Source organism: Arachis duranensis, chromosome 4, assembly GCF_000817695.3.
Source record: "Arachis duranensis cultivar V14167 chromosome 4, aradu.V14167.gnm2.J7QH, whole genome shotgun sequence".
Classification (NCBI taxonomy): domain Eukaryota; kingdom Viridiplantae; phylum Streptophyta; class Magnoliopsida; order Fabales; family Fabaceae; genus Arachis; species Arachis duranensis.
The window spans coordinates 3,893,573-3,906,297 of record NC_029775.3 but is presented as its reverse complement, the minus strand read 5'-3'; positions in this window follow the sequence as shown (position 1 = coordinate 3,906,297).

Genomic DNA, 12,725 nt, shown 5'->3' with positions numbered 1-12,725 from the left:
AAATTTATTTAATTGAAAAGTGATTGACTCAATAATATTTTTTTCAATTTAAAGATTGTTACTTATTTTTAATTTTAATAATTTAATTATTTATCTAAGATAATTACTTATTCTATTTTTTAAATAAAATAATATAATATATAATAACTTTATATCCTTATAATTATTAACTTTGTTCAAAAAAGTTGCGGGGCAAAGCCTATAATCCCTTCTAGATTCATCTCTGGTAGTGGCTGTAATTGTAGATATAACAGTGTTGACAATTTGAGGATCGTGATTCTTTAAGTTATTCTTCTGCCTAAACAATTCTCCAATACAAATTAGGATGTTATACATGGCATGCAAAATCAATGTGATTGAATAACTAAATAGATACATACGGGTAACTATGAATCGTTTTCTCTTAAAAACATCCAACCACTTCCGACGCAAAAGGATTAGTGACGCTGATGAGGACTAACGCGACGAGGAGTAGGACGAAGCGAGGTTGTGGACTGAACGGCGAGGAGGAAGGCGATGCCAAGTACGAGCGAGGCGGACGACGGGATTGCAGAGGAATGGCAAAGCGGATGAATGGCGCTGGGGATGACGCGGCGGCGCCGAGGAGGACGGCAGCGCGGACGAATAATCACACGGACGAATTAAAATCTTCAATTTTAATAAATTCATATTTTTAGAAGAGTATTTAAATAATAATCTGTTAATAATTAAAAATAATAAAACTGAAACAAAAATTTTAAATTTTATTTATTTTGTATTTTAGATGTGTATTCAATTTTAAAAAGACACTAAATCTATTTAAACTTTTTTGTTTTACTTTTTTTTTTAAATTATTGTGATAAAAAACTGAATATTGTACAATTTTTAAAAGATGTCTAATTGAATTGTTTAAAAGGTAATTTTAAGGTGTTTGAATTAGTTTTTATAAAAAAAATATTTTAACTTTAAAAATAATTTTTTTTTGGTCAATCATGATGAAGTTAAAAACATACAAAAAAAATGAAATTTTTATATAATTAAAAATACATTTAGGCAGTTATATAAATCAGGTCTTCGCTTGAATTGTGATTTCTCTCGTCACTTTTTTTTGGTCAGGCTCTTGTCTTTACTCTTTACTAGACCAAGGTTTTGAGTTGGACCTCCAAACATAGTAGTTAGTATTCTCATGGGCTTGTAATTGTAATGTCTTTGAATTTTTATTTCGGCCCAACCATATTCAGTACAACAAAAACAAAAAAGAGAGAAATAGAGAATATTTTCTTGTGGAAAGTGGAAACACCCTCATTAATGAAATTTTTGGGAGATATTATTAAGTTGCCCCTTGATATATTCGAAAATTTATATATAATCTTTCATCGTTTAGGGGAAAAAATGGATATTTAGTATATATTGATAAGATTGGTAAAGCTTTTAAATTTTATATACAAAAGCTTTGACGTATCTTTCCTAAAAGTAACGTTTTACGTACAACACAACTTCAATAAAGTAAAACAAATTAGTTTAAAATTAAATTGTAGCTAAAATATTTAAAATATTAATTATCATATAATATCGTCAATTATATAGAATAATTATACAAATAAAAAATTTTGACAATGAATTTTAAAATTTTCTCAAAAATACAATAAATATTTATAAAACAACGTTATGCTATTTATGATAACTAATGCTATATGAATAACCTTTTTCTGTACAACTAAGGGTTAAAAAGTTTTTATATTTGCATTGGCTAATGACTCAAGAATATATTTCAAAATTGTAAATATAAATTTTTTTTAATCCCTATTACACTTAACTTTGAGACTCGTTAAGATATTTGTTGACTATTTTGGCTTATAAGTTATACTTATAACTAAGGGTGTGCATGGGTCGGGTGAAACCGGGTTTGATGTGACCTAGATCTGGTCCGAAATATATACCGAGTCTATTTATTAGATCTGAATCCGACCCTAAACTCGATGAAACCTATACACTTTCGGGTCACGATTATACCGGGTAAAAACCAGGCCGTTAACACTACATTACCTTGACACCTTCTTATAAGCTAGCATGTGAAAATATCCAAATTTCTAAGACTTCAACCATTATTTTACATGGTAAAATTCACTTAGAAAAATATAACAAGAACCAACTCTTCTCTAAAATTAAAGCATAATCATAATCAATACTAATATTGTCTAATAACACTAAATATTTAAATCAATATAAATAACACAATATTATACATTAGTCTAAAATCTTATGCATTTTAAATATAAAACATTAACTTATAGTCTTATAATAACTAATAACACAAAATATTAAGGTTTACAATACTTAAATTCTACATAAGAATAGCCATCATCCATCACTAATAACACAAAATATTAATTGTGTATGATGATCGGGCCACCAAACCGACTTTGGGCGACCCGAGTCATGACCCGGATCCGACCCGAAATAATGACCGAATTCATTTTTGAGACCCTTACCTGACCCAAGACCCGATAAAATCATACCAAAATAGCCCTTAAAGTGTTCGGGACTTGACTGGATCTTCGGACCGGACCATGCACACCCCTACTTATAACTAATGTTTAAGTGATAGCACGATTTGAAATTTTGAATATATAAATACGATGCTCTTTTCCAATAATTTGTTTCAGAGTTCAATGCATACTGTTTGTTCCGTTGAACTTACTCAAACTCTAATTGATTCATGTGATCCCAACATTATTTTAAGTACAAATCATAAGTCAGGCTATTATTTTTGGAATTTTGGGTCAGTGGCCATGCTATATAGAAACAGACAAAGGGTTCATTACTTCATTTCGTTTGCACCACATACTGTTCTTTCAAAAGAATATATTGGAGGTCAAAAACTCAAAATTTTAGGATATGTTCAGTTCTTTTTACATAATTTATAAAATACTATTTTTATGTATATATAAAAGAAAAATAAATGCTTTGATGAGTCAGCTGTGCTATTGTTAATTTCTAACATGCAATGATTATTAGCAATAGAAGAATTAAGTAGTTCATTTTGTCAACGATGAACGTCATTGTCATAGCTATAATTTTAGGATTAGGACCATTGTATTAGATCAAAATTGTTAGTTCGTTATTGATTACTTTAAATCTTATCAAGGAATTATATATATAGTCTAATAGTCTATTATCACTAATTTAAGCAGTCTACAATTATAGTAGACAATGCAAATGTATATTTACATAACCATAATATTAAGATGACAACAACAAAAACGTTAGAATTTGTCTTATTTAATTTTTATTAATTATTATAAAATTAAATAAGATAAATTATAATTATTTTTAGTTAATTTGTTTTAATTATTAAAATTTTTTCGTTTACAGAATTTTACTTTGTGAATCATTCATTTCTCTCTTTTTTTTTTATATTTACATTTTGTATGTTAGGTTCACTTTGTATGCGAGTGTGCACCAATAATGTAACCAATGAACTGATGAATTACTGAATTAACCTTTTTGAATCCAATAATTTTTTGGTTATCCAGAGTATTTTTTAATAGGATAAATCAAAGACTAACTAGTCGCAGATTTAAACTTTATTTAAGAGTTTGATATTGGCTAATGAATTATTGTATACACAAAACAAGATTTAAGCTTGGAACACTTACTTAAACGGATAAGTAAGTTGATCACTCGATTCACCTAAGTTGATTTTTTTAACCCAATAATAAGCTTGAACCTTAACAATTTCTTATCAAGACATTAACTGAAGTCGGTGGTATAATTATTAACATGCAAAACACGTACTATATATTTAATGTTTTTAGGAATTTTTATTTTATATATGCAAAACAAGGTAACTAATTTAATATTCTAGTCCATCAGAAAACTATAATAGTTTAGCAAAAGGGAAAAAAAAGAAAAGCAAAGTAATAAATAAATCCATTACTTTAATAAATAAAGAAAGAAATGGAGAAGAACGAAAGAAAAGGTGAAAGATAAGGCTTGTCTCAAAGAGTAGTAGTTAATTATTAATTTCCGGATTCCACAAAGAAGGTCTAGCTGTAATTTTTTATGAGCAAACAGCAGGCCATACGAAGTGTATTTTAAAAAAGAGAAAAAAAACCGTCATACGATTTAGTACAAATTAAAACTGCACGGAAATTCTGGCTTGATAAGTTGGCCAAATAATAGAACTGTATTATATATACACTCTGTTCCAAACTTTGATAAATTAATGTTTCTGAATTAAATCCAAAAAAAAATAAAAAAAAAATAATGATGCGGCTGCAAGAAAACGACGATGTAGATAATGTGTGTGGGGCTTCCCGTAGAGAAATTAAACTTGCACGTGGGATCCACATGCCCCTTTCCTTCTCACGGCAACAAAGCACCCCAGTGGCCCAGTTCCCATACGGACACTGCTCATTATTACAGCTTACAAGCTCAACAAATGAAAAAAAAAAAAAAACAAATTGATTTTTAATTTTTTAGTTAGTAGATATTTAAGTTTTTGAAAATTTAAAAATATATTTAAATTTTTTATTCTTTCAAAATTTGAATATATTGATCTTTAAATTTAATTTGTCTAATTTTAAAAAATTTTTCATGTGTGCATCTATATTTACAATGGGAGTTACATTTGATTTTTCATGGAGTTTGACAGATTTAAGTAAACATGAGGGATCGGTGTGTCCAAATTTCAAAAAGATTAAAGACTTATATGTATCTTTAAATTTTCGAAGATTTAAATATCTATGGATATAAAAATCAAAGACCTATTTATTCTTTTCTCAAAAAAAATTGTTTATTTGCAGTATTAATTTTTATAGGTTTATTAAATTTATAATTAAGTTTTTATATTTTTATATTTAGTACAAGGACCCAAATAAAAATAAAAAAAAAATGTAAGGACTCAATTAAATTAAAACTAATTTAAAATTTTAATTAAAAAAATACAAAAATATAATTAAAAATTTGATAAAATTATAAAAACTAACAAAATAATTAAATAGAAAAAATTTAAACTCAAAATGATATATATCATTTTTATCAGCGGTGCATCTCACACACTTTTTTAATTTAATATCATTATTTTAATCCATCATGCCGTATAATTTTAAGTATGTTTTGAAAAAGAATCATTAAGTAGAAGAGCTAATGAATTTCACAAAGTTAAATATTAAGAATTAAAAAAAATATTTTTTATTTGAATAAAGTATTAAATTGGCCTCCTATATTTAGATAAAATCATATTTTGGTTGTTAAAGTTTAAAAAGTCATATTTGAATAAAAAAAATTTTATTTAATTTTAATGTAATTTCACTGTAAGGTCAAAATTAAATAATTAATGAAATATCCTATATAACAGCATTATAAGAACAAAGTTGATAATTTAAAAAACAAATATAAGTTTAAAAGGTACAAAATCAACCATAGATATATCAACACATTTATTTATCGTTCTTCTTAGTTCTATAGAAAATATTTCATTTAAATTTATAAGAAAAATTATAAATAAATGTATTAATACGTCTACGGTTGATTTTGTGCGTCTAGAGCTTGTACTTGTTCTTCAGATTATCGACTTTGTTCTTATACTGCTGTCATGTAAGACATTCTGTTAATTATTTAACTTTGACCTCATAGTGAAACTATATTAAAGCTAAATGAAACTTTTTGGATTCAAATAAAATACTTTAATGTTTAAAAGTATAAACTAAAGTATATGATTGGATTATTAAACTAAATAAATTAGATTGATAACTAAAAATAATTATTAAAAATAATAAATTCTAATAATTCTCTAACATTTTTTATCTAATTCGATATACCAAGAATTAATTTATTTAATTCGATATACCAAGAATTAATTTATTGTAGATCTAAATTTTATATTTAAATATTTAATTTATCTCTAACTAATATATTACGTACATAAAGTAATATTTAATATTTCGATATTTATTATCTAAATAAATTACAATAATAATTATTTAATGAATTCAAGTTGGTTTGAAAAATTACATTTCTAGTAACACCAAAAAAATTATCATATTTCAAGTTAAGTTGTGAAGACTAAGAGTTGTATGCAAATAATTTTCAACCATTGTCTGGTATGTATTTACGGGAAAAAGGTCCATTGAACTAATAACACAAAATATATCTTCATGCTTATGCTTTTGATAATTTTTAAATTGCCTATAAAGTTAGGGTGTTACTATTAGTTAATAATATTTAAAAATATAAATTAAAATCATTAGTCCAATTATTTATATTTTTTTTAAGGAAAAATAAATGTGTGATCTCTTCGTTCCATTTTTAAATAATTGTTTTTCAACTTTGAGTTGGTGGTGTCAAAAAATGGCAATTGTCAACCTTTGGAACTTAGAACGAAGTCATTAGCCATCAAGTAGACCTGATGAATTATTTGATATATATATTATGAAACACAAAAGTATTTAAAAATACTAGTTTAATTAATATGACTATTATTTTTATTTTATTGATGATTGATATATTTAAATATCGATTTATTATATATTATTAATTATTTAATCATGTATGTTGAGTTTATAATAAATAAATAATAAAAATGATAATGACAAACATGTTAAATTTAAGTTAATAATTCAAGTGAATTTGACGATATTATTTAAATGTGTATGTCCAAATTATTTTTGTTACAGTCCAAATTAATGAAACCAAATGCTCTTAAGACTGATGACTGAAATTGATTCTCACCCAGCTCAATGTTATTAAAAAAAAGGGAAAGTAACTTCAAGCTAAACTTCTGCTAGTGTTCATTTTGGGTGGTGGTTAGACAAGAGAAAAGAGTTCACTTTTTATCCAAACACCAAAGAAAGAGAAAGAGAAAACTAATGTCAAATAAAGTTAAGTAAAAGTAAACTAAGCAGAATTTAGAGGTTAAATATAATTTATTTCCTTTTAACATATAAGTCAATTGTTTTGTATTTTTTCTATTCTCTACATCATTATTTCAGAAAAAATAAAAAAGTAGTAGCTAAATTTTTTTATTGTGAATCAATAGTTGTAAATATTTTTTGGAGTCAAAGTACAAATTTAAGGATTTGGATTTAGAAACCTTATTGAGCAAGTAAGTTTTTGCTACACTCACTTCCTTGGTTAAGACTAAAAATTAGATTTAAATTCCTAATTTTATGGTCTGAAGGAAGAAAAGGTAAAAAGACTTACAGCTAGTTCAAGGACCAAGGAGTTAACTTTGGAGAGAAATCCTAGCCATGACTCAAGGAAGATACAAAAAGAAAATTAATCTTCATTTAAGACAAGGAGAGAAAATCAGAATTTGAGTTTCATTGCATTGAGATTTTTTCTGTGAGAGTTCAACGTTTTGGACAGTATTTTTACATTAAAAAAATATTCCGCCAAGATGGAGAGCTTCATTAGAGAGAGCTAAATCTAGTTCAACTTATAGCATAAAGGCTGTGAATCATCATCTCATTCATGGTTTACTGTTTATATTTCTGTTTTAATGTTGTATCTTTCTTTGTATTCATTCAATGGTAAAAGTCAAGAAAGAAAGACATTGAGAAAAAGTCATTGAGAAAAAAGACTGAAAAAAATACTTAAAGAGAAAAGTCAAGAATGATTTCAGATTTCTTTTAATTGTATTTCTGTTTTGTGTCATGTACCTAAAAGGTATTTCTTGTTAAGTTGGATAAGCTCTTAGTGTGTTGAGTTTAGGTAGTTACATAGCCAAGTAAAATTTATATTGAAGCTTGATGTGTCTCTAATAGGATTATGTTAAATCCTTGGGATTGGTGTATGTAATACTTAGAAAGATAGTGAAAATTCTATCAACATTGTGGAGACTGAATGTAGATTGCATTGCAATAGGCAACTAAACCAGGATACATAGTTATGTTATTTTTTTCTTCCCAATTCTCACTCTGTTTTGTACGATTCATGAGACAAAATAAAATTGTCTCCTGCATAATTCAATACACAGACCAAACAGAAGCTAAGTTATAAGTTCTAGTTTGAGACTTTGTTAATCAAGTCAAAGAAGGCTACAGATTCAACCCCCTTCAAGGCTACAGATTTAACTCCCTTCTTTAGGCCATCAAAAACCTTCAAATCAAAATGTACTACATGAGACTTTTTTTGTAATAGAATTGAAATCTTTTTTTTCTAAAATCAAGGAGGTTTCGCCTTTTTCATTCTCCTTTTTTTTGTCTCTTCTTCAATTCTTTTACTATCCATCCTATCTCTTTATATATTATTACTAATTATTAATTTAATAATCAAAATATATCATATGACATTTTTTATTGTAATTGAAATTGAAATTTATTAAATATTATTAATTTGATATGCAAAAGGTGTCATATCACATTCTATCTCATTATAATTAAAATAAAATATTTTTTTTTAAATTAAAGATTTTTCTCTTCTTCCTACCGTCATTTTATCTCTTTTGATTTTTTAATCAATATGCCACAATTTCTAAAATTTATTACCAAATACGTTATTGACACTCTCTCATTATAATTAAAATATTTTTTTTCTAAAATTAAGAAACCCTCTCTTTCTCCTTTCTTTATCTTTTTCCCATTTAAACTATTATTGTATATAAAATATATTAAAACTATTAAAACTTATTTAGTAATTACTTCAATAAAGATGTTAAAAATATTTTTCACGAAAATATTTATTTAGTTACACTTTAAAAGCGTGATTTATAAAAAAATGATTTCAAGAAATAACAATGCTAATGCTTTTATAACATGTCAACATTAAATTCTACAATCTCTCATCTACTTATCAAAAGAAATCGTCTTCATCATAAGATAATTATAGTATTTTCATCATCTTCGTGCAAATATAATTATAGTATTTTCATGGAAGGACTTCATGAAAAAGGGAGACGTGATCATGGGAGAGGATCCAAAACTAAATCTCGTTCTACTCAGTCTAGAAGGAGGAGGATTCCGCAGAGACGTCCAAGTCCTAAAAAACATAGGAGCATACGAGATCATGTTATCATGGAGCAGACACCGTTCACTTCACACGTTTTACAAGTGTAGTTTCCAAAGAACTTCGATAAACTGATTAATTTGAAGTACAACGGAAAGTCGGATCCTCGGAAGCAGGTAGATGCTTTTGAGGCAATGATGAACTTGCATTGGAAGAGGTTGGAGATGCAGTCCGCTGCAAGGCTTTCCTGGTAACGCTATCGGAACCAGTCATGGCATGGTTTAACACCCTTCCTTTCAGGTGGGTTTATTTTCTCATTTGTTGATATCATGACGAAATTTCTTGCATACTTCAAAACTAGAAGGACTCAAGCCAAGCATCAGATTTTTTTGTATGGTGTAGAACAAACAATGAAAGAAAGCATTCGATACTATTTGAGTCTTAGATCACTTTAACAAGGCATTACTGGAGGTGAACACACGAACTCCTGAAAGCGTGTGCTTATATCTCATTGCTAGTTTACTAGAAGGGAATTTTAGTAGGGGCCTAACTTCCAAGGATGTAAAGTCGATGAAAAAAATTCATCAAATTACTTTGGAATATATGCGAGATAAAAACCTCTTGAAGGTGGTGTGTACCAAGCCCAAGACCCCAGTTCTCTCACCTAATAAAATCGAGAACTCGAGACAAACGTCTACTCCAAAGGTGAAAACTCCATAGAAATCTCCATCAAGCTCTTGCTCATGAACTTGGAAAATTATTTGAGCTAAGACTGGATTGATTAAGTTAGGTCGGCAACTAATCTGGCCAAACATGCGTTAAAGCTGAAAGTGACAAAGAGTTATAATACCAAAGACCCAAAAACTTCCAACTAGAAAATCTAGTATTGAGACATACTGACATCAGTTTTCGAGAACTTTAGAAAAATTGGCCTCCAATTGGAAAGGACTCTTTAGGATGTAAAAAAACTTCAAGAATGTGGCATACAAGTTAAAGAATCTTGAGAATACCAAAATTCCAAGAATATGAAATGCTGTTCATCTCAAAATGTACTACTTTTAAGAAGTATTGATGAAAGAATATGATATACTCTTTTTTTATTAGTTTAGATTTTTAACAAGGCCCCACTATGTTTTTAATTATAATTCTCATGATCTTTTATTTGAATTCAGCATTTGATTTCACAACAATTTCATAATGCCAATTTATTTAAATGCTTTAATATCATTATTTTGAACGTTATTACACGATTTAAAACGCACTGATATAAGAAAAATAGTACAATAAATTAAAGCACAATTATAATGAAGACAATACAATCTATTAAACTTAATGTAAATAAAAAAGCAATCAAAGGAAATTAAGTTTATAAAATAAACTTGTCTAAAAATGTAAAAGTTCAAAATATTAAACATGAAAAGTGTTAAATACAAAATACAAGAATGAAACATGTTTTAATCACAAAACACTAAGTTCAAAATACAAAAAGTAAAAATAACTGAGTTCAATAAACTTAGTAAATTTTTACAAAAAATAAATTAAATCGTTTAAATAATTTTTCCATTGATGACCTTCTTGGAAGCAACAATTCTTGAAAGGTGATGTTCTCTTCTTGTAAGGATGCGAGAAAAATATTGATTCTCTTAATCTAAGTTGTAAAACTCTTAAGCTCCTTCTCCCTGTTCACATACTGAGATAGGAGATTCAAGATCTCATTCTCGGTATCTCTAACATAAGTTGCTAAGCGAATAAGCATCTTTTAAACTCAAGGTAGGGTGTCTTGGAGAGGCGAGCCTCCTCAGTTATTAGATATTTATCGACAAACTCAAAAAACTAGAATTCCCTCAAAAGGATGCAGCCAAATGAGGTCGTGACCTTATGTTCCATTTGGTTGATGTATATGATGAGACATAGACACAAAGATATGGACATTAAAGACATGGATATAAAATATTTGTGTCTATGTATTGTGTTTGGTAAAAATAAAGAACAAGACACACATATTTTAAAAAGATTGAATTACCCTTCATTCTACCACAAGTTTTACTAATATTACTGTATATCCATTATCCCAAACACTACATGTCATCACCATTGAATTTTTATTTCTTTTAATATTTTTTATTTCTTCTAATATCATCTTAAATTATCATTCAAATATTAAATATATAATTTAAAAAAAATTAAAGCTCAGAATTTATCAAAGATTAATCAAAATTTAAATAAATAAAAAATTAAATGTACAATTTTTTTGAAGAAAATAGAAAGATAAATTTAGTTATAGAATCCAAAAGAGGAAGAGAAAAAAGAAAGGTTTGGAGAGATAAGAGGACAAATTTTAAAATTTCAATAAGGGTAAAAGAGTAAAAAATTAGTGTCTCACAAGTTGTGTCTTAGTGTCTCACCAAATTGGAGGTACACAAATTTAATGTCTCCGTATCCATCTGTATCCTCCCGTGTCCTTCGAAAATCTGTGTCTCACCAAATCAAACAGCAGACATATGTCACCGTGTACCACTGTGTCTATGTCTCAGTGTCTATGTCTCTCAAACCAAACGCTGCCTAAGCTTCTGATATCTCCACCTCGAGAGCTAGCTACAAGCCTGGGAGATGTCAGTTGCTTAAACGAGGTCCAATACTAAAGACTCACCATCCCCACCTAATGAAGTTGGGACAATGGAAGACGAAATCAACCTCCGTCTCAGTAAGGATTGATTTGAGAATAAGCTCGATTTGCTCAACAAACTCGGCTACTTTTGATTAAGTCGAAAAGTTAAAAAACTCGAATTGAGACATTATTCAAAATAAGAATAAAACTCATTAAATGCTCACCAAGCGGCATCATTATGTCATGATCTCGTTAAATCAGAAAATGATGAAAATGATATAAATGACAATAAATTCATAACGTAGCCAAATCATGACATTAAATGCTAATAAATGCTTTGATTACAGCATTAAAGGCAATTAAATGTCAAAACCAAGATCTCAGAAGAGGAAAACAAAAGGGAAAAAAAATTAGCAAGTCACCATCCCAACCTGATTTTAACATCACTCGCTTAGGATCTCCGGATCTATCTAGTTCGTGACCTCAGCACTTGGATGAACATTTATTGAGATGGTTCGTGAATGTAACCAAAGAAAAAGATTATTTGAGTGTAGTTTATTAAACTCGAGTATTCTTGACAGAATCGTTAAGTCAACAAATTCAAGTTGGGATAGTGTTCTGGATAAGAATGGCGTAACGATAATATGAATAAATGAAAAAACGACATTACTAGCTAACGACAAAGTTATTAAAACTGATAAAATCATTAACTTACGAAACTGTCAAATCATGACATCAAAGATAGTAAATACCTAATAACAGTTATAACAGAGAGATGTAATAAAAGAAAAAAAAAAAACTCAACAGATAATAAACTGTTCACTCTATCACCTAAAACACCACTGATTTAAGTATTAGAGTGTTTTATAGATTATTATTCTGACTTGGTTCTAACGGTGTCAGATTATGATTTTTAAATCTTTTTAGCTTATAACCTCATTAAATGATATGAACAATAATTAATTTTAACAATACAATTGTCTTTGAATAAAATATTTTAAAATAAATTTGCATATGCTCTTTTATTAAATCTTTCTTATTCAAAGTTGTGGTATATACAACTGGATTTGTTATTATAATAAAGAAAAAATTTCAAATGTTTTTAAAAGACTGATGTTCTAATAATTTTAATAGTTAATTTTAATCGAAATCGATCCTTAAAATAACTGAAATATTGGTATTTCACACA